This window comes from Mauremys mutica, chromosome 11 (genome assembly GCF_020497125.1).
Source record: "Mauremys mutica isolate MM-2020 ecotype Southern chromosome 11, ASM2049712v1, whole genome shotgun sequence".
NCBI lineage: Eukaryota > Metazoa > Chordata > Testudines > Geoemydidae > Mauremys > Mauremys mutica.
In genome coordinates, this window is record NC_059082.1 from 79,209,334 (window position 1) to 79,237,236 (window position 27,903).

The window sequence follows — 27,903 nt, forward strand, 5'->3', positions numbered from 1 at the left end:
TGTCTATGCAAATCCCGCTGTAGGCAGTATACCATCCTTAATTGAGACATCAGTGGGTACATATTCAGCTTGGTGCTCACAGGAATTCCAAATACCGCAATTAGGTAAGAGTAACAGAGGGCTGGGGACATGCATATCATGTCATAGCTGAAAATGTGGGGCCGCTCTCTGAAAGGGCAAAAAGCAGCGCCTAGAAATTGACACGGGGACGAGCACTTGTCTCCAAATTCATAAACTGTAAATAAACTACAGGGCCAAATTTTCAGCCAGCTTCTGATTTTGCGCAAGCAACTGATTGCATCCTGAAAACTGGGTGAGCACCTGTTTTGTGCATGCAGATTCTACATTTTCACCCACCAAGTGCTCCACTTCCCTTTATGAATGTCCCAAACAAATCCATGAGTACTTCTGGAGGGGCAGCCGATTGTGCAGGTAAAATTGGATACAATGACGGAAAATTAGGCCCAAAGCTGGCTTATGTGAACCTGCTGCACATTCGCCATCTTGCTGGTGGTGACCTCTGCAGATGTGGCACACCGTGGCAAAGACTGCAAGTCAGTTTTCACTTGGCTTTAATGTTGCTGTCAGTGATGACCGGTAATGTGGCTTTGCCAGTAAGTTGAATGCAAACGTGTAAAGCCAACTTTGTGCCCTTGGATGCTCAAGGAGGCTCCCGTTAACTGCAGATGGATACGTGTTCGAATGAGTCACCAGGCATTTCCAGCGGACTCACAGCTGGTTGCAGTGCACCATCTAGGTGGAAATGTACCTGTCACGGCCTCATTTTCCGGGTGATCTCCTGCAGATGATGCTGTTGACCATCCTCGAGGATGACTTCAATGGGAGTAATACACCTGGTTCAGTCAAGGGTGGAACTTGGCCCTTTCCGTTGAAAATCTATCTCCTGTAGATAATGTAAGATCACAAGGTCTGGAGAAGCAGCCAAAGAACTCACCAGGGTGTCTGTGAGAGCTTCATGCAACAGTGCGTCCCACATCAGTATTCAGCCATGGCAGAACATGTATGGGCATGAGGTCCTCCTGCACTGCTGAGACCTCATGGAAACCTGCAAACAATTCTGGTTTGTAGAACAATCCCACTTTGCCTTTCCATATGGTAGCACCTGAAATCCAAGGCTCTCAATGTGCTTCACAAACATTAATGATGCCAGTCTCAACATGGAGGGGAAATATTATACGTCTTGTACAGCGGGAGAGATCGAGGCTCAGGCGAGTTAAGCGACTTGCCAGTGGTCACTCGGGAAGTATGAAATAGAACCATGAGTATAACGTAGCTGTCTTGATTCCCAGCCACATCATTATTTCCCTTCGTTTTGTATGTCACAGTTGGCAAATTCTGGTGCCACTGAACTCCAGGGAGCTTTGCCACTGCCTTCAGTTGGACCAGTCCTTGTATTACCTTCGCTCATTATTACTGGTAGGGCTGATTGGAAAACAGAAAATGTCTTTCATAATTTGTTCCCCAGGTTTTATCAAAAGTTTTCTAAATTTCCTGCCTCGCTCTAATTACCAAGGAGATCTGTGCCAAAGCAGCAAGAGTGTGTCATTAGAGTTCCTCCGCTCCTGCTAATTATTCCCTTCCTGAAGCCATCCTGATCCTTCAAGGATTTAATATTTGTGGTCATATAAATGGTTTCACAGCAGCCAATTGCGATGTACCAGGATTTATAGCTCCAGGTGAGCAAGGAGCTCTGCAGTCTATTAAAAACAAAGAGCCAAATGTTTCCCTGGTGTAACTTCACTTCAGTCAATCGACTAAGTGACACCATGAATTTTTTTGCCCCCAAGATTGAGCCTGAATATTAATCGGTGTGTTTATTTTGTTTTGTTTTTTAAAAAGGGAAGAAAATTGAGAATATGTTTGATGCCAAATCCTGAGGTCTTTACTCAGGTTTTATTGAGTCCTTTCTCAGGCCAAACTGCCATTGAAGTCAATGGCAATTAGCCTGAATGAGGACCAAGAGAAAACAGATAAAGACTGTGGGATTTAGCCCCAAAGGAGTTTTATCCTGAGTGAGAACTAAGGAAGGATTTCAGGAGTTCTCTCACTGATCTAAATGAGACTTTTGCCGAAGAAGGGAGAGAGTAAAAACGAAGTAAAGATTTCAGCCTTTGACCCGTAATATGGACCTTGTATTGTCTCCAGGCCAGGGCTAGTTTTGCATCTCAGTTACACAGGTGTAAATCTGGAGTAACTTCGCTGGACTCAGTGGAGCTACACCCAGTTTGCACTGGGGTAGCTGAGATCAGAACCTGCCCCCCAGCACAGCACTCTCCCACCATGAGGCGTCAGTGGATCTTGTAAGACGCACAACAGCATCTCAAAAGGAAAATAAGACCTTATCTTCTTTTCTTTGGCACCGTGTTTCTAATCAACAGAGCACAACAGCATGCCACCACAGGTGCACAGACCTGTTCTATTTCAGGAGACTACTTGAAATACACCTGCAAGAGGGGAGAGAACCTAAAAGCACCCCGTAAATAAATGACAGAAGCAGCCCTCCCATCGGAAAACACCCACAAGGTGCCTGCAGAATTAGAGAGGCAAAGATAAAAGATGTCATAGGGGAAAGAAAGTGATGCCTTGTGAGCGATTTAAACACTTACCGGCTTGATTCTCCTCGCTCACCAGTTTTACGCTGGTTTAGTAACTCCACTGATTCACGCTGGGGTAAATGAAATCAGAATCAAGCCCTGAAGACCTCGCTGCAGTTACACCAGGGATGAATTTGACCCTTTGTGCCACATTCTGCCCTAGGGTACTGAATGGGGCGTTTTCTATGGGAATATCCAAAGGCAGGATCTGGCCCACTAATCGGTGTCTGTTCTCCCATTACTGAGCACAGGTGATACCTGTCAGCATTACTGTGCGTGAGATGTGGGTAGCAATGGAGAAATGGACCCCTACAATTGTCGTCTTAAGATTCAGTGTGTTTACCGCATGCTGCGGTTCCACTTCTGCCTTTTTTCCCTTTCTTCCCCCCCCCTTTTCTGAAACATTAAAAATCAAACGGCTTAAAATGTAAAGCATCAAAAATTCTAAAACCTTCATCTATTATTAACTGTGACAGTAAATTCTACCTCAGAATGTTTTACATAGCAACTGTTACCAAGACACTCTGCATCTTACGCTGATGTTCCAACAACTTTAAATCACAGCAGCGTATTCCAGCGGTGGATGACGATGACTAGACAGGCCCAGCAAGAAACATGCTGGTGTTCCTGGTACATGTTCAATTGATTTGAAAACAATCAGAGAAACTAATCAGGGAGTTAGCAAATGCAGCCCATACAAGCTCTCCTTGTTGTAAATTATATATATGTATTTATATACATGGGGAGTACATCGTCAGGATCCTGGAGACATGACATTTTATCGCCACCCGCTACTGTGGGTATCGTTGTGAGTGTATAATACAATGGTAATATTTTGTATTTATGTATTTCCTTTCATCTGAGAGCTTCAAGGGGCGGTAATGAAAGAAGCTTTATAACATACCCAGGAGGGAGGGATGTATTGTTATACTTGTTTTACAGCAGGATAAGAGAGGTCACGTGACATGCTCAAGGCCACACAGCAAGTCAGTGGCGGAGTCTGGGTTAGAAGCTTGTCTTCAAATTCCTTGCCTTGACTTCTAGATCATTGTTATTTTGTCTGACAGTGGCAGCCAGAGGCCCCATTTGTGATGAAAGTCCCGTTTTCCCGGGGACTGTACTTACGTAAGAGACAGTATGTGTCACAAAAAGTTCATAATCTATATACACAAGACTGACAAAAGGTAGGATAATTATCTCCATTTTACAGATGGGAAACAGAGGTACATAGAGATTAAGGTTTATATCAGCATGGCTGTGTCTGTTAGAGGTGTAGGAAAGCCACCCTCCAACCGCCATGGCTACACTGACAAAACCCCTCGGGTAGACACAGTTATGCCGACAGAAGAGTGCCAGCAGAAATATTCCTATTTGTGTATGCTGTGTCTGCACTAGGGGACTGTGCCGGCCTAACCTCTGTACTGTGACATAGTCTTAGTGATTTGCCCAAGCTCACCTAGGAAGACTGTGATAGAGCTAAGAAATGAGCCCAGATTTCCTGAGTCCCCGTCCAGTGCCTTAAACTACAATACCACCACCCTTTCCTTTCCTGACCCCTTTTACGTGACTAAAGTTTGGGCAGGAAGGATGGTCTAATGGCACTGGGACTCCAAAGACTGGGGACCAATTCCTGACTCAGCCACAGGTTTCCTATATGACAGGGCAAATTGCTTAATCTCCCTGTGCCTCAGTTTCCCATCTGTACCATAGGGGTAACACTTCCCTACCTCACCCGGGGCACTGGGAGGATAAAATCCATTAATGACTGTGCGGCACTCAGTTGCTATGGCGATGAGGCCAGGATAAGTAGCTAGCTGTGAGCTGTCTGCATACTTAAAAGTCCACCTGTTTTGTGGTTGCAGATTTGATCTATGCAACTATCTGTGAACGCCTCTCTTTGGCTGCCTGCACTCCGACCTATGGGGGTGAGTCCCCGGCTCCTGCACACATGCTCGCGGTAGCTGATTGGGAGAGAGTGGGAGTATAAACAGCAGTGCTGAGTACGTACCCGCTGTTGTCAGGTGGGTTTGTACTCGGCACAGCTCAGCCGTGCCTCTGCTGCCACTACCTGTGCGACCGCTTGCATGAGCAGGGGACTTGCACCCAAGCTCGTAGTGTAGATGCAGCCTTAGCCTGTGTGTAGCTTTAAGCACGTGAGTTGTCCTGTTGGATCCAGAGCTTAACTCGAGACTTTCAGGATTGGGCCCAACAACAATTAGAGCTGGAACAAGAGGGGGCAAAAAAGGTGTGGTGAACGTGTGTAACCAAATGGGCTGAGCTGAGCTGCCTAGAGCGGCCATATGCTGAGCTCTGCGGGACTCCAGCGAACATAGTCCTAGGTTGCTGATGTGCTGAGAATACTGCTTGTTCCGCCAATCATCATCATCTCACTGTTACCTTGGGCTCGTCTGCATCGTCAGTGTCCCCTCGTCACTTTGTTGTATCCACCCGTCATCTCTCAGGTTGAAAGCCCTGGGGCGCAGGGTCTGTCCTTTTGTTATACATTTGTGCAGTGCCTAGCACAGAGGGGCCGTGATCCCTGATGGCCGCCTCTAGGTGCTACATATAATACCAATCCCTTAGCCTTAAATCTGCTCGCTGTTGTAGCAGCTGCCGGTGCCAGCCTCCGTGGTGCTGACTTTGGGCTGACCCTGCCCACTTTGAAGTCAGTGGGAGGATCACGTCTTGATAGCAAAAAGAAGGGCAGAGAACTGGACTGGGGAAGACAGATGTTCCGAGAGACAGAGCGCATCCCTCTAGCTCCGAGAGTTTTATAACATACATTCCGTACTTCGAGTAGCCTGGGTAGGGCCAACTGCGTAAACGGCTCAGATTATGTTGTCGCTTTGCATTGGCTGGCTGGGTGTGTGAATATTGCTCTCTGTATGGCTGATGCACGTGCTCTCTCGTTTTTACCCCCAAATATCTCTCTCTCCATGCTCAGAAAAGATTTAATGGCCAAGCCAGCGCTGTAATGAAGTCTCATAATCCCCAAACTTCATTACTTTTACTAAATAGACTCCAGCACGTTGCCAGTTCACTACGGAGTATCATAAATAATGAAAACTAGACTATAGTAGTGAAAATAAATGAACAAATGATATTTTGTGATGGAAAATCTTTGCTTTTTATTGCTTATTTTTCTTATTGCTTATTTGGATTTTGCTTTTTAGATTGTATTTCTCCACTTACTTGCCAACTCGCAAATCCTAGTAATTTGCCGTACGTCTCCTAGCCATGAGTATCAATTAGTGAGGTCCTGCTGCATATATGTATATCTGCTGGTGTATTGTGGTTTGGGTCCTTGCTTCTTTCTTCTGCACTGCCGTGGCAACTGAAGTCAGCTGGTGTATTCTCAGTAGAGGTTCCCCACATTTAAATGGCTGGGCTTTTTCAGCATCGGGCCCTTGACTCTGACATTCGCTTCCCCCGTCGCATCACCAGAATTCGTCAACCTTCAGAGCATGGAGGGTAGCGCCTCTTTTTGGTCAGGTTTTGCCCAAAGGGGCTGGCTTTGTCTTCTGGTTCTTCTTTGAGTTAGTGTCCTGGTGGGTGCTCCACCGCAGGATGCTTGTGCACTCGTGCACTCACGATTGGAGACTTTAACTAGCAGTGTCCATGGGTCTGCGTCTGCGCACTATACAACCTTGTGCTCCAGTGCAAGGGCATATAGAGAGGGGCAGATCACTCCCGTTCAGGTGGGGAGTCTCTACTGGTTAATTTGCATTGTATTTGGAAGCACTTGGATTTGTCTGTGCACGAGAACCACAGCCATGAGCACGTTGGGTTAAATCTGTATTACAGATGAGACCAGATTCACATTTTGACTCTGCAGCCCTCTTCCTTCCTTTGGGAGAAACCGAGCCCTTTCTAGTGATCACATAGGAACCAGCAGTCGCATTCCGATCTGGATCCAGGGCTAGCTTGTGAAGCCTCCAGAGGTTTGGATCTATTTTGTCTAGCTGTCTATTGTCCTGCACATGTATAATTATTATTAATACTGACTTTCCTACGGCTGAGCGGCTGAGCTTGTGTGCACTTAGAGCTCTCTGTAATAGGCAGGAAATCAAAGCACATAGAAACAGGCCTCTCGAAGTGACTCACTGTTAGGATTCCTTTACTCCTGGGAATCAGCCACTTCCGTGTCACAGCGGCTTGTCTCTTGAGCAAGTCTGCCTGGCACCAGACGTCCCCCGTCACCTCGCTCCCTCCCCCTCCTGCAGCGACTACACTTTGACCACAGCATAGCTAATACCTGTCAAGGTCAAAAGGTCAGCCGGCTCTGCTCGAATTCCATAATTGTTCTCTCCCGTTCACGGGAAACGAAAAAGGACATAGGCCCCGAAAAGCCCCAGGTCTAGCTTTCCCAGCCTGCCCATGCATCCAGAGCACCACTCAGCTGTTCAGTCCCCCAAGTTGCATCCGAGTAGCCTTGATTTATTCATTCATAAGGAAAGCAGCATCGCTGATTGTGCGTATGTATAGCAGCAGGCTAAGCCATTCCTCTTTCTCTCCGCCTCCTCCTCCTTTCATCTCTGGGGACAGGCAGCAATTTTCCTCCTCTGAAGAAGCTTGTGAGGGGATGAGTGAATCTAGGAAGCAAATCTAATTGGCAGCCTAGTAATTCCCCAGGGGGACATGTACTTTGGTCATATCTAAGTACATTCCAGCCAGTGTTTAAGACGCACTGAATCCAAACTTGGACAGTAAAATACCAGCGGCTCTAAGCTCCTTATCTATCTCAGGCAGATTAACTCCTTAATCATCCCTTTTGGAAGTTCCCTGCCCCAAATTCCCCCTCACGCTCCCCCCTTCTTTTCCCCAGCTGGAACAAAAGGAACAGCCAAGATTTTACAGGGAGGTGAGGTTAGGGGCCTTGGTTGGGATGATTGACAGAGTCAATAAAAGGGCAAGAGAAGGCGGCCTTTTGAAAACCTGCTCTCCTAGTTAACCTGCAGGAGTATTTGTCTTCAGGATTCAGAGAGGGAATGTATAATACCGAAATAATTCCCCACACAGCAGACCTTGATTTCCTTCCCTGGGATTCCTGCTTGGCGTCCTGTGAAATAGGTTAAGCCTGCAGTAACATTTCCCCTGAGCTCCCCCACTGAATCTCCCCCCGCTGCACACACACCTGGTCTTTTCATTACACTGCCTCCAGGGAAAGGGGGGAGCAGATTTGGGGGTGCAGCGCGTCCAAGGGGCAGCGTGCACAGTGAGGATTGCGTCTGGCTGCGGAGGGACTGGGAAAGCACCGGCTGGGACTGGAGAGTAGGAGAGTAATTGTGACTCCACCGCTGAGCCTGTCAGTGAGAGAGAGCTTTTGGGGGGGAGGGGGGGTATTTCCCTGTGGAGCAGCCGCCTACTCCTTCCAATGGCCCCCAAGCGCTGCTGAGAGCCGTCCTCCATCCCCTCCCTCTCTGGGAAAGGGGAGGAAATTGCTTCCTAGAACCATCTCCTTCCATTGCCACCAAGGCTGGCTGTGCAGGCAGCTCTGACCCGCTTCTCTATCTTCTCTTCTCCTTTGGAGGAAGAAGGCAATCACCCACCTTTACCCCTCCCCGCTCTCTTCCTCCTTTAGCTTTCCTGTCTTCTCTGCCCCACCTTCCCCCTCCCCATGGCCAACAGCTTGGAGTCAGCGAGCCAGACCCAGACGTTGACCTGGCTGCACACAGGAAGGGCTGCGTGTAGCGTGGGCGGGGGCTCTATTAAAGAAATGCCTCTTTTGTTACACGCACGATAACTGCTCTAAAGGGGGCTTTATGTTAATTTTTTTTTCTAACAGGGAAAAAGAAAAATGAGGCTTTGATAAGCTGCTGAGACTCAGCTGGTGTTGGCCAGTGTCATTCATGGGAGCGTCAGAGCATTACGCTTCATTACAGAGCTGTCTGCTCCTCTCAGGGAGATGACTTAGAGGGCTCTCCTGGCAGCAGTACAGCTGCATACATCTCTGGCGTACAGACCTGTCTGCCGGCAGACGCCAAAGCTCAGCCTCAAACGGGTGAGAGGAGGAGAAAGAAGGCGGGGTGGGGTGGGGGGGAGGTTTTCCTTAGTTGGTGAAGTATAGTCTCTGCAATTGCTAAACGCCGGGAGAAGGAAATGCAGCGAACGCAGCGTGATTTGCAGAACACTGCGCGTCACACGGGTTGTTCAGAGGGGCATTTGCCTCTTTTTGTGTCTAGAGATGGTCTCTATTCTCAGGAGTCTGTTTTGAAGGACTGTGTAGTCAGGGGAAAGCATCAGGGTCTACAACACACTTCACTAAGGCTGCATTACTCTGATCAGCAGACCCGGCCCAGAGAGGCTGCCAAACCTCCCGCTGTGGCGGGGGGCTCAGGTCAAGGGTGAGCCAGATGGAGGTGTAGGGGAATCCAAACATTCGATGCCTCAGGAGGGACTATATCGGGAACATAAATCAAATGGCTTTGCTGGGGGCTCCAGATTTGCACGACTTGGCCTCAGATTCCTTTTGTGGATGCAGCGCAAGGCAGCTCCCTTACACAACATTTTATGAGACCCTCTGAAAATGCATTCGCTAAAGGGGACATTTTCAATGGTCTAAATGGGAGTTGGGTGCCTGACTGTGAAAGGTACAAAAATCTTTTGCTGCTGAAATGTGCAGGGTGCTCCTCTGGGCCCACAAAAAGCCAGCAGGTGAAAATCCGGGCAAGCGTCTGCCTGATCTTGACGCACAGAGGCCCTGTTATCTGCCTGCACGTACAGGGGCTGGAGGCGGCATTTTCAGAGGGCTGTTGAAAATTGGGCCCAATATGTTTAAAAATAACTAAACTAAACAGGAAAATGAGGCGGGGAGTAACTCTCTCCTTGATTTTACGTATCCTAGCAATGTGACTAGAGGGCTGGGAGGACCAATGGGGGAGCAGCCAAGCTGTTGTGATTATGAACTCATTAGACTGTCAATGAGATGCCAAGTTCTGGGATTTTGGTTCTGGCCCATTTTAATGCAAAGAAAAGAAAGGGTGGGTGGGGTCAGGGAAGGGAATGAAGACCTGGGGCCAAATCCTGCTCTTAGTTCCACTGGTGTAAATCAGGAGTAACTCCATTGATTTCCAGATGTTACTCTGAATTTACAGTGATGTAACCAAGAGCAGGATTTGAGCCCTTGAATTTCAGCAGAGCCATTTTGAAAGCACGCTCAGGTGAAATTGATTGAAATAAAGCGAAAAGGACACAGAGGGGAAATGGAGAGTGTTCAAAGGTAAATCCGTTTATGCCCAAAGGGTTATGGTATAACATCAAGCAATAAATACACTCTGGGGTGGTCTGGTCTCACATTGATACGTGGCAGAGGGTGGAGGAGGTTATGTGGGTAAAACTTAATAATGCTATTGGGAATTGTCGACATAAATCCTGCTGCACATCAGTGGGGAGGGAGCAAAAAAGCGTGTGTGTGTGTGTGTTTTGAAAAATCCAATGTGGATTGAGCCAGGGAGAGCAAATAGCAATCAAGTGTCAGACGGGGGGCTGTGTGCGACGTGAGACATGGGGTAACAGAGGAGGTTACTGACAGAAATTAAGAGAGTGAAATGATGGTAAGAAAAGCAAATGTGCAGATTGAAGGGAGAATTGCATAAAAGGTTGAGATAAATAATAAGACCTTTTCCAAGTACACAAGAAACAAGAGGTCAGAGGAGGAGACAGCAGGAGCCCCTACGAGTTGGAAAGGGTAATTTATTGGCAAAAAGAGGTAATCGTTGCTTTAAAAAAAAATTAAATGAATTCTTCACCTCCATGTTCACAAAGGAGAGAAAAAGGATGGATCCTGGAACAGGAGAAAGAAATTTCCCTGGGGAAGGAGAAGAAATATTGAAGAAAATCAGGCCGGGGCTTGTATAGGTGAGCAAAAAATGACGATGCCTGAAGAATGACAAAATACCATGCACAGCCCCAGACTTCCATCTGATTAAAACCTCTTTGGAAATGGGAGAAGTTAATGTAAAGAGACTGTAACCAAGGAGTGATTGAGAGGAGGACCAGGAAACTGCAGAGCTGGACCTAGGGACTGATTTCACTTACTTCAGTATAACACGGCCACAGTGAGTGGAATCAGGTGCATAGTCTTCATGAGGAAAGTGATACGGGCATGAGTGGGGGCAGATCTGGGGAATGCTCATTACGGAGTCCAAAGGCTACATTCTGGCTTCAGCTACAGCGGCGTAAGCCCATTGGAACTCAGTGATGCGACTTTGGATTTCCACTGCTGAAAACAAGAGCGGAATTTGACCCTTAGAAGTTAGATGGGGAAAGGCCTCTCAGGCAGTGCTCTGTGTTCAGCCTAGTTCTGAATGTCTCAAAGAGTGGGAGCAGTTTCCATCACGTCCCTGGGAAAATGTCATTCCTGAATCCCATTGATCTAAGATCCAGTTATGGATAAGGAGAAAGCTGTGGGTACAATTGACTGGCAACAGAGCCAAACTGCTCCATGTGGGCCCAGGAGTTGGGTCCTGGCACATCTCTATAATTTACTGTTATTAGTGGTGAGTTGTATTGTGACAGCACCTGAGAGCCCGGTCATGGACTGGGGCCCTGTTGTGCTGGGCACTACAGAAACACAGAACAGACAGACCAGGGCCTATTTTTCATGCAGGTCCTCTGATGCCGTGCAAGATTCTTCCAAGAGTTCAGGGAGACGAACATCAGAGGTGGGAAGTTGCTTGAGTGGAAATAGAACTGGCACGGCTCTGAAAGACAGTGGGCGCTTTGCAAGCAGAAGCTCCTAAGAAGGGAGGTGAGCGCACTAGAAATGTTCTGATCCTCATGGAACCTGGCATAGTCAGGCCTCTGAAATGGGTTGGCAGTGAGGAGGGTGGAGATGGTGGATGTGGAAGAGGGCTTTATCCAGCTTGGCCATACGCTGCAAATACACGGCACAAGAGAGGAATCATAGTAATACTTTGCCCTTCCGTAGCAACTTCCATCCAAGGATCTCAAAGCACTTTACAACTGTAGTTCATTAAGCTAGAGAGTAGCCTTCTGGCATGGGCATTAACTCCCATTTTACAGACAGGGAAATGGAGGCACAGTGAGGTTGATTTGCATAAGGTCACACGGTGTCAGTTCCCTGCTCTAACCATTCAACCACACTGCCCTTGAGTAAAACATCGGAGCCCTTTGTGTAGTGCTTGGCAGCAGCAGCACTAGACAGCTAGCGTACTATGGTGATGCACAGAGAGACCCATCCAATATTATTTGGTGGAAATCATTCTAGCTCTGACTAAGGGATTTGTGAGGCCCTATTTGGAGCACTGGGTGCCCTTCTGATCTTTGGGTTATCAACGGAATAAAGATTAAAAAACATATAGGACTCCCACTTCTGCCTTGCTCACTGACTCTTCATTCTCCATTTATTCACCTGTAACTCAGCGTCCCATTTCTACCTCCCATCATCTCCTCTGCCATCAGTCCCCTTCCAGTTCAGTAGCTGCCTGCCTCCCGCCTTTCTCTCCTTGTCCAGTGTATAGTTGATGTAATCCACCACTGCACACTTCCAGGACCTTTCCGAGTTTAAAGCAATCACTAGTGCTTTCCCCACCAACCTCTCCCCTGAAAGAATCCCACCCCTGAGCCTTCCTCCAGCAGAACCCTCCTTTCCTAGCTCAACTCCTACTTCCGACTGGTTTGTGTTTCAGTTTTGGGGGAGAGGCTGCCATCTTTCCCTGGTTTGCAGTGGCTACGTAGGGGACTGGAAGGAAAAGCAGCAGTGGATACACACCGCTGATCGAGGATGGGAATGGAGATGGCATAGGGTGAAGTCCTGGCCCCATCAAAGTCAGTGGGAGTTTACCATTGGCTTCATGGGGTCAGGATTCCCGCTCAGAGATTTGCAAGAATGAAAGCAAAGATGGGCGTGAAGGCAGCAGAGGTAAGGACAGGACTGGGGACTGGAGCCATGTCTGTCGAATCTGCTCCAAACATTAGAGAAACAGAGGTTTGGGTCCACACTGAAATTTGACAGTGGTATAGCGACATCTCTCAGGGTGAGAAAAATCCACACCCCTATGAGACACAGCTATACCGACCTACCACTCCATGTAGACAGCACTAGGTCGATGGAAGAATTCTTCTGTCAACCTCGCTACTGCCTCTAAGGGAGATGAATTACCTACACCAATGGGACAACCTCTCCTGTCAGGGGAGGTAGTGTCTACATTGAAACACTACAGCCGTGCCACTGTAACATTTTAAGTGTAGAGAAGCCCAAGAAGAAAAGGAATTGGCATTGGAATATCCCAAGATCTCAGCCTCGGGGGTAGCATGGGGATGGGAGGCTACTGTCCCCATCCGCCTAACGCTAATAGGGGTAAATCTCATCCTAAGACATCCCTTATTGACTTTTGGGGGGGGGTCCTTATTGCAATAATGTTGGGACCATAATTGGTGATTAAGCCTTAAACTATAACTGCAGTTTAACAGCCTTCTCTCTCCAGTCACTGATTAGGGTGCTCTCTCCCTCTCTCAATTGTTCTGTGATGCTCTGTATGGGGGATGCACCATACAAATACATGATATACTAGAAGGGCCAGAGACATGGCACAGTGCTGCCAGCATGCTGAGAGATTCTGATCTTGCCGTGGCGTAAGTGAGGATGTAACCACGCTGAGGTCCATCGGGGAATGGCAGCATGTGGGCAGAATCAGGCCCCTGGTCTCTCTTTCTTGGAAAAGGAGTGGCTAAGCGGTGACCTTGTTGAGGTGTAATCATTTCTGCAGGGGTTAGAGAGGAGAGATAACGCGTGTGTCTGTTTGGGCTAGTGTTGAGCAGAACAACAACTGGGCACAGACTTGACCTAAGCAAGGTTCAGGGAGGGCAGGAATGCACAGAGCCGCCTCTGTCTTCTGAAAGGAATCGTCCTTTGAATTCTGGACAAATATTTGTCTAACACAGACAAGGGAAGAGTAGGTTTATTTAGGCTCCTTGCCTCATTCCGTCCGAAAATACCTCCAACCTCTACAGATGTCAGCCAAGTTTCGTGCAAAGTGTGGGAGAATCTCCTCTCTGGCTCTGATTCCTCATTGGACCCATGTGGAGACTTGATCCTCCGCCTAGAGTAAGTCCCCTTTGTGCTCCTCTGGTGGGGTAAAACAGCAGCTGGAGATTCCTCTGTTGTTGGGGAATCTCCCAGGAACATGAATCCAGTTCTGTCTCGCCACATCTCCAAGAAGGGGGCCTATCGAGGTGGGAAGGCAGGCAAAGCACTCTGCCTTTTGCTGATCCTGGGCAGGCAGAATAGCTCCCTGGGGATTAGTCTAATGGGCCTAATTTAGAGCAGCCCTGTGGCTTCTCTGTTTTGTATGCGGGAGTTGCTTTGGCAAACCTTGGGATTGGAGATGGCGGAGAGGTGAGAAATGAACCCTCGGTGCCAGTCTTGCTCCCAGTGACACCAGTGGGAGGTCTCCCCTGGAAAAGCGCCAACAAGCCTGTGTTGTTTACACCATATCAGTTTCTGGTGCCCCGTGTAGTGTCGTCCCCGTAGTCCCTAATTCTAGGTTTTTACAAGGTGTTTCTCTTAGTGAGAAATTGGTGGAGATGTGCGACTGGAGCAGTTCCCTTAGAGTCAGCATGAGCTCTTAGACTTCCTACAGCACCGGGATCTGGCAGTGCTTTACAGACATTGGCGGCCTAGGACTGGCCACGTCCTGGAGCAACAGGAAAGGGATCCAGCACACAGGTAACAGTTCACCCACACGGGTGTTGTTACTCAGCAGCTGTTCTCCAATTCCCAGCAACGCTCCACATCAGTTTAGGAGAGGAAGTCTCCAGTTAACAGCCGGTAGAATTGAAACAGGCATTTCGCAATGACTGGAGGTGGAGTTTATTCAGACACTAAGACGCCCGCTCTTACGAAAAATGCCCTAGGCTCCTCAGTCACCGCAAGTGGCCAGAGCCTCATCTGAGACCACCTCCAACTGCACAGCCTTGCTACACACCACTTGCTGAATCATCATTGCCGCTTCCTGCCGTAGGCCTCAGTGCAAATCGTGACCTGGCGCAACCCTGTTAGTTTATATGATCTGGTGGGATCACAGAGTTAGGAAAACAGTGCTTCGAATCAGCAAAGCCCACGGGCTGGCACCTCAAGGGTTAACCCTCTCCTCTCTCAAACTCAAATGACCGTGAGGGCCACATGAGGACTAGTATATTGGCCCGAGGGCCGCATCACTGACACCCCCCACTGCCCCGGCCCCGCCCCCACTCCACCCCTTCCATGAGGCCCCGCCCCTGCCCCACCTCTTCCCACCCCTTCTTCGCCTCCATTCCAACCCCTTCCCCAAATCCCTGCCCCTGCCCCGCCTCCTCTCCTCCTCCTCCTCCCCTGAGTGCATGGCTCCCCGCTCCTCCCCCCTCCCTCCTGGAAAGTGCTAAGCGCCGCCAAACAGCTGTTTGGTGGCGGGACACACCTGGAGGTAGGCAGAGGAGCAGGGATGCAGCGCACTGGGTGGGAGGGGGGTGTCGGGTGAGGGGAGCTTGGTGGCCGCAAGAAATAACTTGGGGGGGACGGGGAGGGCGCAGGGAGCTTGGCGGGCCACAGCAAATAACTCCACGGGCCGCGTGTTTGAGACCCCTGGCCTAAGTCTTTACCGGGATTTCAGTTGTCTGGTCTTTATTTAACACATCATCCAGACAGAGCATGGAGTTTCCAGCAGTGTGGAGCCCAGGGTATTGGTAGACAGAGCATATAAGAGCTTCCTCAGACAGGACTTGAAAGCTCTAGCCAGCAAACCGCAAGAAACACTCAAATGCAAATGAAGGCAGAACCGAAGACCCTGGTAGGTGCTTAGCCCCGGAAAAGGAGGAAGCGGCTTACAAAGCAGTGTGATCCATAAACAGAGCAAAGGATTGATTTGATCTTTACTCCTAAAAGGTTAATTTCCTTCGTCAAACAGACAGAACCAGTATTTCAAGCGTGGTCCCCTTGGAGCCCAGAGTCAGCACGGAGCGAGAGCGGAGCCCATGGACGCCTCGGAGCTGACTTCAGAGGCGATGTAAACAATGGTGCAACTTACTCAGTGGGAGTAAGTGGGTCAGAAAGTGGATGGAAATGGTGAAGCAGGGTAAAACCAAATGCCTTTGACATTCAGTGAGTGTGCAAAGCGAGGGTAATAGACACAGACCGGGGCCAGATTCTGCCCTCGGTTACACAGATATAAATCTAGAGCCTAAACAGGTAATGGAGTGACTGTGGCCTAGATTTTTATAGGTGTCTTGGCATTGCTCCGCGTAGAGTTGCAAGGCCTAAGTGACTGAGATGGCTAAATCCCATTTCCAGAAGCACTGTGGGCACTCAGTTCCTGGGACGCTGGCTCCTAAGACAGCCACAGGGGGCAAAAGGAGGTTGTAAACCAGCGAGCTGCTCACCTTCTCATACCCGCTCCTTCTGCTTTTCTTGCTCTCCTCCCCACCCTCGTCTGCCCCCTCGGCAGGTTAGGTGGCCTCGTTTTGCATACCCACTCAAAGCCAAATCAGTCGAGGTTCTGACTGACACCGATTGACACCTAACCATGCCGTTTCCATCACTGCAGAATTTGGCCCATGGACTCTGGTGGTTCCTTTCCTCACCTGGCCTCGTGATAATGAAACAGCCTTTTTGTTTCTATGGCAGGGGTCGGCAACCTTTCAGAAGTGGTGTGCCGAGCCTTCGTTTGTTCACTCTAATTTAAGGTCTCGTGTGCCAGTAACACATTTTAATGTTTTTAGAAGGTCTCTTTCTATAAGTCTATAATAGATAACTAAACTATTGTTGTATGTAAAGTAAATAAGGTTTTAAAAATGTTTACGAAGCTTCATTTAAAATGAAATTAAAATGCAGAGCCCCCCGGACCGGTGGCCAGGACCCGGGCAGTGTGAGTGCCACTGAAAATCAGCTCGCGTGCCGCAGGTTGCCTACCCCTGTTCTATAGTTTCAGTGACACAGCTTGTCCGATCACAGTGCTGGTAAAAGGGCATTTCACACCCTACTTAACTGGGTCTGATGGAGGAGGCCTCTCCAACCAGTTGCATGAGAGCAGAGAACTAAATTTCCTAGAGCAATTCACCATTATCAGCTCAGGCAGAGAAGACTCTGTGATCCATACACAGTATGCGCTAGAGCAGTGGCTCTCAAACTTTTGTACTGATGACCCCTTTCACATAGCACGCTTCTGAGAGCGACCCCCCTTATAAAGTACAAGTTTTTAATATATTTAACACCAGTATAAATGCTGAAGGCAATGTGGGGTTTGGGGTGGAGGCTGACAGCTCACGACCCCCCATGTAATAATCTCATGACCCCCTGAGGGGTTCTGACCCCCAGTTTGAGACCCCCTGCGCTAGAGTGAGAGGCAGGATAAAAAAGCTTTAATAGTAATAACAGCACTTGTAACGCTTGTGACAAGTTGCAGTGAATTTGGTTTCACAACATCCCTCCTAGGTAGGCATTACTATCCCCATTTCAGTGATGGGAAAAGTGAGGCAGAGAGGAAGTGACTCGCCTAAGGAGGTCCATAACAAAGCTGGGACTAGAACACACACACACACACACCTTGCTTCACAAGACCATTCCCCTCTTCTATTAGGCCCGGACCAATATTTCTGCTGGCAAGCTGTGATCAGACAACTCCTATGTGTTCCCTTCGTACAGGACATTCACTGTGATTGCATAAGCAAATGAGTTAATTCCATGATTAAATATGTGTGGATTTTGAATGCACCTAAAATTTTATAAGCTCTTGCCCAGTAATGGCTTGAAAATGGTGAATGAGAGTGAGGTATAGGTTAACTAGAAATGTGTAAATGAACTGTCTGTAATTTAAAACAGAATGATACTATAAAGAAGCATGGGGAATGATTTGGTTCTTTTAAGACACAAGGTTGTTGGGGTGTTTTCTTTTACATTTAAACTACTGTGGAATCTCATAGTTCTTTTGAAGGAAGGAAAGTCACAGTCTATAAGACAGAAAATACGTTAAAAAAAAAAGGAAATGCTTTCCATCCGGACGGCCCATCGCTTTCTTCTGAGTAGCAGCGGAGGGTTATCCAAACCTTATCATGGTTGTGGGAGACTTTCAGGCAATTTATAGTTAAAGTTGTGTCAGCATTTTCACTAGGACTCCCTGTTTTCAGATCTAGAGCGGTGAGAGGACCCCTCGTTTCAGCTCCCAGTGTGTGCTCAACATCCATGCCACCTGGTAGGAGCCCAAGAACTCCGTGTGAAATTCACACAAAAGGCAACATGTCTAGTGGGGTCTTTTACAAAACCAGTGGAGGTTTTCTCCTTCAGGGGTATGGACAAAAGTGCTGTAGGGACTTCTTAAGGATCAGCACTGCTGGGCTTTGAAGGGACCCCGTCTGATCCTCCTGTGAAGCCTGGTTGAAGTGGTGTGGGGCCATGGTGGTGAAAGAAGAGGCCGGGTGCTCTTTCGAGGTGATGGAGGGCTCCGCCAAGGCCTTAGGATGTGTAATCAGACAGCTCATGTAGACGTACCTGTGCTAGATTTAACTTGGCTAGCTCGCTAAAAGTAGCAATCAGGATGCAGTGTCATGGGCTGCAGCGCAGGCTGCATAAGCGAGTACGTATGCAGAGGGGGCCAGGACAGGCCAAGCAGATGTGTGACAGTAGGGACATATGCGGTGTTGTTGTAGCCATGTTGGTCCCAGGATATTAGAGAGACCAGGTGGGTGAGGTCATATCTTTTATTGGACCAGCTTCTGTTGGTGAGAGAGAGAAGCTTTGGCGCTTACACGGAGACGTGTGCCCTTCTGTCCACCTATGGAACTGTTCTTTGATTGGCACCACAATACGCTCCTCAGTGGATATGACAAGCAAGAGGCTCCATTCAGTCACTGCCAATGCTTTTGTCTGGTGCGTTGTGGGGACCCCCGTGAATGAACTTAATACACCGTCTCTCTTCCTCCACTTGGGGCAGGTTGAGAACGGACAACTCATAACACTGGGTCTTTAAGTCTTCCCACGCCACTATTTCGCGTCAGTCTTGTTAGTGTGAACACTTCCAAACTAGAGATGGACAGTACTTGTGAAGTCCGTCGGTTAAGAGAAGGCCATCAGGTCAGTACTGAGTATATGAGGCACTATCTTTCATTAGGCGTTGTATTGTTCCTCCAGTGGTTACTGGTCTGAAATCAGTTCTCTGAACCTGCTGCAATACCTAGGCACAGTGAGAGACGTGAAGGCCAGAGGGTCAGTATATCATTCCAGCTGTCCTTGCTTTTGTCTTCCTGCGTCACAAGCTTCAGGCAGAGTGCCGAAAAGATTTAGGTGCAGAGGCTGAAGTGCCAAGTCCCTCGTTACCCTTAGTTCTGTTTTCTGCATAACGATCGGCTTGTTTGCCGTTCCCCTGCAAGCCTCTCAAGGTTGATGCCAATCCAGGGGAGGGGGGATTGGTGGGAAAAGTAATAAACAAGAGTTTTTCCTCCCTACATGTTAAGCCTGGGCTATGCATTCTGCGCCACTGCATCCTTCCCTCCTGTACCAATCACTTGCCTGGGAATGCTCAGCTCAGGTTGAGCATCTGGTTTGCAGGGAGGTTCCTGGCTTTTTTTGAACCAAGCGTGCCAGCTGGCATTTCACTGAAGCACTGGGGAGTTAGGAGACTTGCTCAGGGTTTTAGAACACAGGATCTTCCCAATATTCTCATGGCTGGAGTTCAGTGTAACATGCCTCCCCTCACTCATTTGTAATTCCACTGGCGATTGCGGCCTTGGGAGGAGGTGAAAAGGACGGACCTTTGCCCTTTTGACCTGTGACGACATTAAGGGCTGACAGTTTGTTGTTTTTGTTTTGTTTTTTTTAAGTTGCTTGGGAAAGGTAGAGAATTGAAAGGAAAAATTGAGGAAGAAAGAATCAAAAACGGAAGGGGGGAGGTGTGGGTTACAGGGATTAATACACCCAGGCCGTTTCTCCTCCACATCTGGTGTGAGACTGAATGCACCAGAGCTACTTTAGGAAAAACCCCACAGCCAGCATCTGAGCCGTTCTCCAAAAGAAGAGTGAGAACGCTCTGATTCAAACGGACGTGGGGCAAGTCGGTGGAGCATTAGCGATGCATGCAAGAGGAGAATCGGATCCTGGGTGGTAGGAAGAAATGTTGAGTCATTATCCGGATTTCCAGCCAGTGTTTTCTTTTGAAATTCCTAGATTGGGAGGAGTGGAGTCTCCAGGCTGAGGACCAAAGGGAGGGCTAGGCTGAGGTTTCCAAATGGGTACAGGGATGAGTGTGAGCATAAACGCAGAGAGCAACAAGCCTCTAAGACGAGCTAGACGCAGGAAGTGGGCAGAAGCTGCAGTGGACAGCGTAATGTATTACATCAAAGGAAGGAAGATACCCCAGTGGAGAAGGGAGGAGGCATTGTCTGGCCGGGAAGTTACTGAGCATTTCGGGCATTCACAGGGCTCCCCCTTGAATTCAGAGCACTGCTTCCAGCATTGCAAAGCCCTCCGGGAGAGCGCCAGCCGCGCTGCTAACTAGGAGGTTGAGCGCCCCAAGAGCCCTGCGTGCTGCCACCGAGTGCCACCTGATCATTAGCATCCTTCAGCAATCTCCATCCACCGCCGCCACCTCTCGCGTCGCAGGCGGCTGGAGGAAAGAGATCCATTATTTACGGTTGTTAATGGGTAGCAGGGTAGGGGGATGCACGCCAGGCGGAGGAGGGGCTCAGCAGGGACCCAGGCATTAGCGCTTTTGAGGCGGGGAGGCTCAACCCAAAGCCTTTAGGGGGTGGGAAGGGGGGGAGCTTCCAAGGTGGAGCCTGGAGGAGGAGGAGCAGCAGTGGAGCTGGAGGGAGGGGACAAAGCGGTGGCTCTGCCTGCCTGCAGTGATGCACAATGGAGCCCCATGTGCGGAGCTCCCAGGCGCAGGCTTGGGCATGGTCGGAGACAGGCTATTGGGCTAGATGGACTGCTGGGCTGAGCCAGCGTGGCCCTTCTCACAGGGCGTCTTGCCGGCAGCACCGCTGCGCCCTGCAGGGCTTCTCAGGGGCCGAGCCCCGCGCCGCGTTTCCCGGAGCCCGCGGGGGCTTGGCGTTGCCGCTGGCTCGCAGCCGGTGCCGTCGGTGTAGCGTGGGGCAGGCTCCAGCCCCTCACACTGCGCCCTGTGCTGAGCTCGGAGGAACCCGCCTAGGGCATTCCCCGCTGTCTGGGGGGGTGGGGGGGGAGCGAGGGGGGCTGCAAGTGGCCGCAGCGAGTGAGCCGCCCCCTCCCCCCACGCGCACATTCTCGGCACAGCCCCAGCCTCATTTATCATCATCTGTGGTCAAGTGAAGTGTGCAAGGAACAGCTGCTTCACTCGGCTGATTTCCGAGGGAGCGTACAGCGGGGAATCGAGGAAGATGAATGAGGGAGGCTGGGGAGGAGAGCTGCTTTCTCTTGCCTCCTCCCCATTATGGGGGGGGGGTCCCCTTCGCCCAGCCGCCCCCCTTCCCTCCTTCCCCTGCGTCCCTGTGCGTGCCCTCATGTCTGGAAAGGCCGAGCCAAGGGGCTAGTTGCTGCGGCTTGTTGATGGTGGCTTAAGAATCCTTCCCCCTCTGCTCTAATTAATACTGGGGTGGGGGGGCAGAAGTCCGGGGCTGCCCTGCCCCTCTCCCACCCTGTGTCCCTGCAGTGGGAGGCAGTGGCGAGATTGCCGGGTGACCTTGCACCAGGCTGCCCCGGGCAGGGACAGGGGCTTTGGGCGCCTGCTCATCGCCCCAAGTAGCCCACTGGGTGCCGGTGCACAGGCAGGACAAGGGGGCGGGCTGCGAAGAGCAGAAATGAGCCCCAGGAAGTTTTACCTGGCCCCGGGGGAGTCCTGCGGATTTCCTGCCACTCCCCCGGCAGCTCAGGGCGTGCTGCTGCCGGTCTAGCACGCCGAGGGAACAGCTGTCGCGAGCAGCCGCCCTGGCTGCCACCTCCCCCACGCTCGGATCCCAGCCATGGGTGCCCGAACCCCATGGGCGCCAGGAGGCACCCCCCCTCCCCCCACACACACAAACCACCCCCCTGGGGAGGGAAGCACCTGTGCACCCAGATCCCCCACCAAGCGGGTGCATGCAGTTTGCGGGCGGGGGGGGGGGGTCACGGCGCATCTCTCGCTCAGAGGCTGCTAACAGACATCATCCCTGAGTCGCAGCCTAATTGCTGGGAGCGGGCCCCGGCTTCATTTCAGTGCCCACGAGCAGAGAGTGGCTGCACAATTAGCTCTGTCCTCTGCCAGCTGGAGAGGGGCCCCCATCTTAGCACGGCGCAGCATAGCCCGGCGGGGGCTGGGCAATTTCTGATCCCCCCCCCCGCCTTAATAATCAAATTACACGCAGCAGTTTGCGGTGTGGCAGCCTGCCAGAGCATGGTTTGGGGAGTGCTGCTGGCATCTCCAGCCTGCAGCTCCTGGGCTGCCAGGCGCTTTCTGCCCAGGGGGCAGGGCTGCACCGTGCCAGCCTCTGCCGCCTTTCCACGGCTCCCCGTGCAAAGGATGATCGGGCTGCAATGTGAAACCTGCCCCCCCCCCCGCCCACTGCAGCTCTCTTCCCAGTGGGGCTGGGGGGGCGGGGGCAGGTCACCGCATGGGGCTGCCGTTTCCCCTACTACCCTGGCGGAGGGTGGGCAGACCCAGGATCTAGGCTAGATGGTCGGCAGCCTGCTGCCTAGGTGCCTTGACAGCTGGCATCCGGGGTTGCTGCTTAGCAAGGGGGCTGCATTTTGTAACACTCCATCTGGAGAGCTCCGGGGGGAAGTGGGGGGTTGGGGGCTTGGGAACAGTCAGGGAGCCGTAATGACAGTGCTTTCCCCAGATTATTACCATGCAACAGCACTGGTTATTTTTAGTTTGCAAGACCTTGCTGATGTCACATCACCCGAAGAGCGTGCAACCAGAGACTGAGAGAACAGGCTGGAGCAGCTGAGTGGTAGCAGCGAGGGCCTGATCCTGTGGGGAGCTGAGCACTCCCACGTCCTGTTGAAGTCAGTGGAAGCTGCAGGCGCTCAGCCTCTCGCAGGATCAGGCCCTTAGAGAATTGGAAGCAGGAGACAGACTTGGAGTGGTGCGGGGAGCTGGCAGAGGATTGGAGCAGCCCAGGACTGCAGTGGCTGGAGGGGCGAGTGACAAGGTCCAAAGGCATTGTCAGTGAAAACGTGTGCCATTCCCGGTAGCCGCCCCTCCGAGCAGAGAGCGTGACGTCAGAGGGTGACGTCCCTCAGCCTCCGTTCTTTCATTCAGCGCGCTGACGTCCGTGCGGAGAGTCCCCCTGACTTCAGAGGGCTTTGGATCAGCGCCTTCGTTTGCAGAGTTCTGTGTCTTTTTCTTCCCCCCGAGCGGGCATCAGAAAACCATCACAAACGGCGGCGGAAGGCTCAGTGCATCTGAGCGGCTGGCGTTCACTGCCGCGAGCGTCTGCACAGCTGTGTCGTGACACCTCAACGCCACCGCATGGCTCCATCTCGCTTGTCCGGCCCGACAGCGTAAACCCCTTGTCTGGGGCACCTGAAGGGGCTGGTGCGCACAGAGTATGCAGGTTTCTCATGAGATGGGCGGTGAGTTAAGCAGTTCCCAGCTCGCCTGCTGGGAATGGCTGAGGCTCTCTGACCTTTTCCATCTGTGGAGCACTTGGCCCCACATCCAGCCCAAGCTCTGGGCCCACCTCTCCTAGTGCAACAGAGGGGTCAGCTGTGGACCACTCACAAGGATGCTGCTGATGACAAGTGGCGGGTCCCTGTGAAAGGAAGTGAAGGATTGTAGCGGATTTGGCCAGTGACTGCACGTTCCCAGCCCTGCGTCAAGTGGGTGTTTTAATGCTAATTCGTGTTCTTATCCCCCTCCAAAATGGAGAGGTGAAAACTGAAGTGAAGTTACAGGGGGCAACGGGCTGTAAAAATAGGTCCTTTAGTTAGAAAATAGGATTATAGCATCTAGGGCGTGTCCCTGACCCGCACTGTGCCTCCATTTCCCCCTCTGTAAAATGAGGACAAGCCTGACCTCCTCGCCGGGGCAGGGGCTGTGAGACACAACTCCCGGAGTGGTGTAAAGTGCTTTGAGATCCTCAGAGAGAGAGGGGTTCTTTGTACTCTTGTGGGGAACGTCTGTCCCGCTGGCCGAGCGCGCCCGTGTCGGACTTGACAGACAGGTAAGCGTGCCGCTGATGTCTGCAGGGGCGCTGGAGTGGAGTCTCCGACTCAGCAGGGAAATGTGTGGGGACCCTCCAGAAAGTGCCCCTCCAATATCCCAAGTTGCCATTCGCCGGCATTTGTTTGTCGCCTGCGTGAAAAGGTGGTAGTGGGCAGTACCTGGAGCTTTCCGTCTGCCTAAGGGGCTCCTCTGCGGAGCCTCTGCTTTTCTCCTTCCCCTTCCTGGTCGCCGTTCTAGCCAAAGAGTGTTCCTCATTGCCCTTTGGAGCCGGCCAGTGCTGCTGGGTCCCGCCTCTGCTTCTCACGCTCATCAGAACTGCTGTCACACTGCTTTTCTGACAAGCGAATGCCCCCTGTTGGTGGTCTCCGCCCCCCACCCCGTGCCCTCAGAAAATATCCCCTTCTGCAGGAGTGGGCTGCGGCCCGGACCCACGCCTGGGTGTGCACAGCTGGTGCGTGGTGGAGAGCGGGGGTGGTTGTTTGGATGGGCTTTCTGGGTGTGTCTACACTGCAAAGAAAAACCCATGGCACCCAGTCTCAGAGCCAGGATCACTTGACTTGGGCTCACTGGGGCCGAGGCTGCCGGGCTAAAAATAGCCTTGGCCCCACTCGGCTCCGAGACCCTCCCCCTTGCGCCCAGACTCCACTTGAGCGGGAATGTCTACACAGCTGTTCTTAGCCCCACAGCCCAGGCCCCCTGAGCCTGAGTCAATTGACCCGGGCTCTGAGTCTTGGTGCCACTGTGGGGTTTTTTTGGTTTATTTTTGCAGTATTTATTTAGGCTCAGAGTCAAAACCCTGGCAAGCTGGGCCTGCTGGTTCAACAGTCTGAACTAGGCTGTGGAGGTTAAGCTGAGAGGCTGTTCCCACCTCGCCTCAGTGCTATTGTTTCAGTCTGTCAGGCTGCAGACTCAATGAGACAGCTGCCTATTGATTTCCTTTGTGATTGTGATCACGGGGCTGGGCTAGAAACTTCTTAATTGAAAGCTGGGATCCTGGAGAATAGGGCATTGAGCAGTCTCGCGGGGGCAGGGGGAGCACCTGGGAGCATGAATGTGGGGGTGAGGGGGCTAGGTCTCAGCCCGGTAGACAGCTTGACTTGAGGCCAGCCTGCATCAGAGGCTGGAGCATCTGTTAAGTTCCACGCTAGCCAGGCCACAAGGAGAGACAGAGCGTCAGGAGGGAAAGAGGTGAGGGAATGGAGCTGTGTCAAAGCTGCACCTGCTGAGAAGAGACAGACCTCGCCTGGCTAAGCCCAGCCGTACAGCACAGGCTGGGAGACTGCTAGCAAGGGGACGTAGGGAGGGAGGGAGGGGTTGGCTCTCTTGCAGGTAGCAGGGATACTGGGACCTGCATTTAGAACCAATCCTGCAGGGTGCTATGCTGCTCTTGGCTGGGTCTGAGCATCCTCCAGTCCTGCTGATGTCAGCACTTCGTAAGGTCAGCCCCTTCATCTGCCTCCTTCTGTGGGGTGGGAGTGAGGAAAGTGAATTCCTGTTCAGTGTTTGTTGGCTGGGGAGTGAGTGCTGTGCATGTTCCCCCCTCTTCTCCCAAACAGCTCGGCCAGGGCTCCGCAAGCCTGACCCGCAGATGCAGCCAGATACTCCCGCCCCAGGCCTGCCCACCATGCACTTCAAGCCTGACCTGAGGCGTGGCCAGCTGTGCCAGTCCTGAGCCCACACCCCATCCTAAAAGCACCTGCAGCTCTGCTCCTGTCCGCTTGCTGGGCCAGCTCTCCTGACCAGGGATCATTGGCAGTGCTGAGTTTGTGTGCACAGTTTGCAGGGTGGGGAGGGAGCACAGTAAGCTTATTTCACGCGTGATCTGATCCAAACTTGTCTCCAGGTCTCTCTTTCCAGCGGCAGTAGAGAAGGACGAGATACACACTGCCAGGAGTTTGTTCTCCTGAATGGGGACTCCATAGGGCTCCTCCTTCCTGTGTGTCAGTCGTGTAGTCTCTCCGGGTAGCGCTTTGTAACAGAATGGCCAGCCTGCGGAAGGGCGAGGCCTTGATTTGAGCTAACATGAAGAATAAAATCACATCTTAACCGGGGCACTGAGGGTCACTCTTGGTCAGCTTACACAGGGCACTGGTGCTTCAGATGGATATGAGGAGTTCCCGTCATCACTGCTTATCATGCCAGTCTTGCCTGCTCCTTAATATTCATGAGCAGGAAAATTCAGCTGCCCTTGGACGCAACCCTCTAAAGAGAGAGACTGGGACCAGTCCAACAAGTGCAGACGCCATCTGACCGGGGCAGGACAGGGAGATGTACAGGCGCTCTGAGGCACCAGTTATCATCTTCAATGTCTGTAAGACTCATGCTGTTAAAACAGTTTCCATAGGGTCCGCCACTGTATTTATGGATCTCCATATTTCAGTGGGATTGTTGCTGGAGCAGCTGACGCTCTCCCCTCTCCCTTACCCCTTCCAAGATGGAGCAGAGATATTTTCACAGGTTCTGTTCTCCAGCCATGACCTCCATTATCTGCCCATCGCAACATCCTTCCCACCTTATGCTGTGATCATTGCCCTCAAAAGCTCCCCTGCCACATCATTCCTCCTTGCAGCTGAAAAAAAATTGCCTCATCAAAGGGGCTTGTGGTGAGTGTTGCAGGGAGCTACCTACATACCCTCCTGGGCCTAATACGTGCCTCGGTTTCCCCACCTGTAAAATGGGAGATGACATTCCCCTGTCTCAGAGGGGTTGTGAAGGGCAAAGCATTTGTACATTATTGATGCACTTTAGGTCTCATCGCTCATTCCAGGAAGGCAACATTTATATATTATTTTTAACAACATAGATTTCTGCAAAGGTTTTTCCAGCATTTTCATCTCCGCTGACTTCTTTTCAGAGGAGTCAGGTCAAAATCACGGGCAAATAATGTTCCCCTCCAAAGTGATGGCTGTTCTCCCATGGCCGTGAAATATAATTTCTGGGGGATCTCCCTCTGTGAGACTCCCACGGTCAGAGTTGTGAGCCGGTGTGGGGGAGGGGCTCTAGGCAGCTGAACAGCATCTCCTGCACTGCACAGTGTGATCGTCCGAACCACTGGTCAGATAAGAGGTTGTCCCCATGGCAACTGCATACTGCCAAGGTCTCGCTGCTCTGGAGCCGTGGGGGCTGAGGTGCCGGGGGATGGAATGTCTGATGCGCTGGAGCCAGCACAGGCTGTGGGAATGGATCTGATCCGGAGTGTCCCGGGTCAGGACCCTCAGCATGTGGGAGCAAAGGAAACGGGCCAAACTCTGTGCTGCATAAATCCAGAGCACTGAACTCCTCCAAACAGAGCTCCTCCCTGGATTTACACCGGCCTCACCGGGAGCAGAATTGGGCTTGGGGGGAGGAATTCTGGATGTGTCCCAAGTAACAGAGAGCAGAATGCAGCCTTGTGTGTAACAAGCATAGCAGAGGATCCAGGGGGAATATCCAGGGTTGTGTGGGTGTTTTCCTTGTGCTGATGGGCTGCCCCTGAGACGTACTCAGGAGGAAATCCGCCCACGGCTTCGGCCCACGGCTTCTGTCGATTTTATTTGCCTTGCTTCCCCTTGGGCTGAATCCTGCTCCTGCTGAAGTCGGGGGTGAAACTCCCATTGACCTGAACCAGCTCATCGGCCTTGTTTTTAAAACCCTCCATGGTTTTGCTGTAGCCAGTATCGCAGACCCCACCCCCTTTCTAGCCTCGTCCCTGCTCCAACCCTCATACAGATCAGCCTCCTCCCTGTGTCTCTCCCCCCCCCCCCCCCACAGTCTCTGCAACAGCCGCTTTTTATCATCTCGGCCTCATTGACTCTCTCCCTTTTCAGGTCTCCTCTGAAAGCAGCTTTCTCCCTTGCCCATAACTCTGAATCCGCCTCTCCCCCCTGCTGTCGCTTATCTCTGCATTCGGATTCTTTCAGTCCAGGGGAGAGTGAGGGAAGGCGCTTTATGGCATGAAGCCCTACGGTATTTGTGTCACCCTGACACAACCCTCTCCCTGGCTGTTGTGCAGCAGGGCATGCTGTCCTGGAATGCTGCATGCTGCTGCACTGGCTTGAAGGACCTGGCTAAGAGGCGAAACAACCCCGTTTCGCTGACTTCGGCTGTGTGGCTGACCTGCGCGATCATGTGGTTTGCACAGCCGGAGTGGATGGGCGCAGGTGGGTTTATAACCAGGTTTTGAAAGCCAGGTTTTAGCT

The 27,903-nt window shown here is 51.3% G+C and overlaps 1 protein-coding gene across 6 annotated transcripts in view; it reads left to right on the forward strand.

Annotated features, from left to right (window-relative positions):
* Positions 1–27,903, forward strand: part of RAI1 (retinoic acid induced 1) — a 127,956-nt gene that overhangs the window by 81,658 nt on the left and 18,395 nt on the right. The window contains exons 1-4 of one of the 6 annotated variants that reach the window (XM_044980052.1): positions 6,420–6,556; positions 8,401–8,616; positions 10,380–10,472; positions 11,224–11,364. The exons of 1 other annotated variant lie outside the window; for it this stretch is intronic. The gene's annotated coding sequence lies outside the window, so the exon portion shown is untranslated. Of the gene's footprint in view, positions 1–3,201; positions 3,443–6,419; positions 6,557–8,400; positions 8,617–9,621; positions 9,835–10,379; positions 11,365–27,903 lie in introns of those variants that run through there. 4 more of the 6 variants (XM_044980051.1, XM_044980050.1, XM_044980048.1 and 1 more) reach the window with 4 other exon arrangements.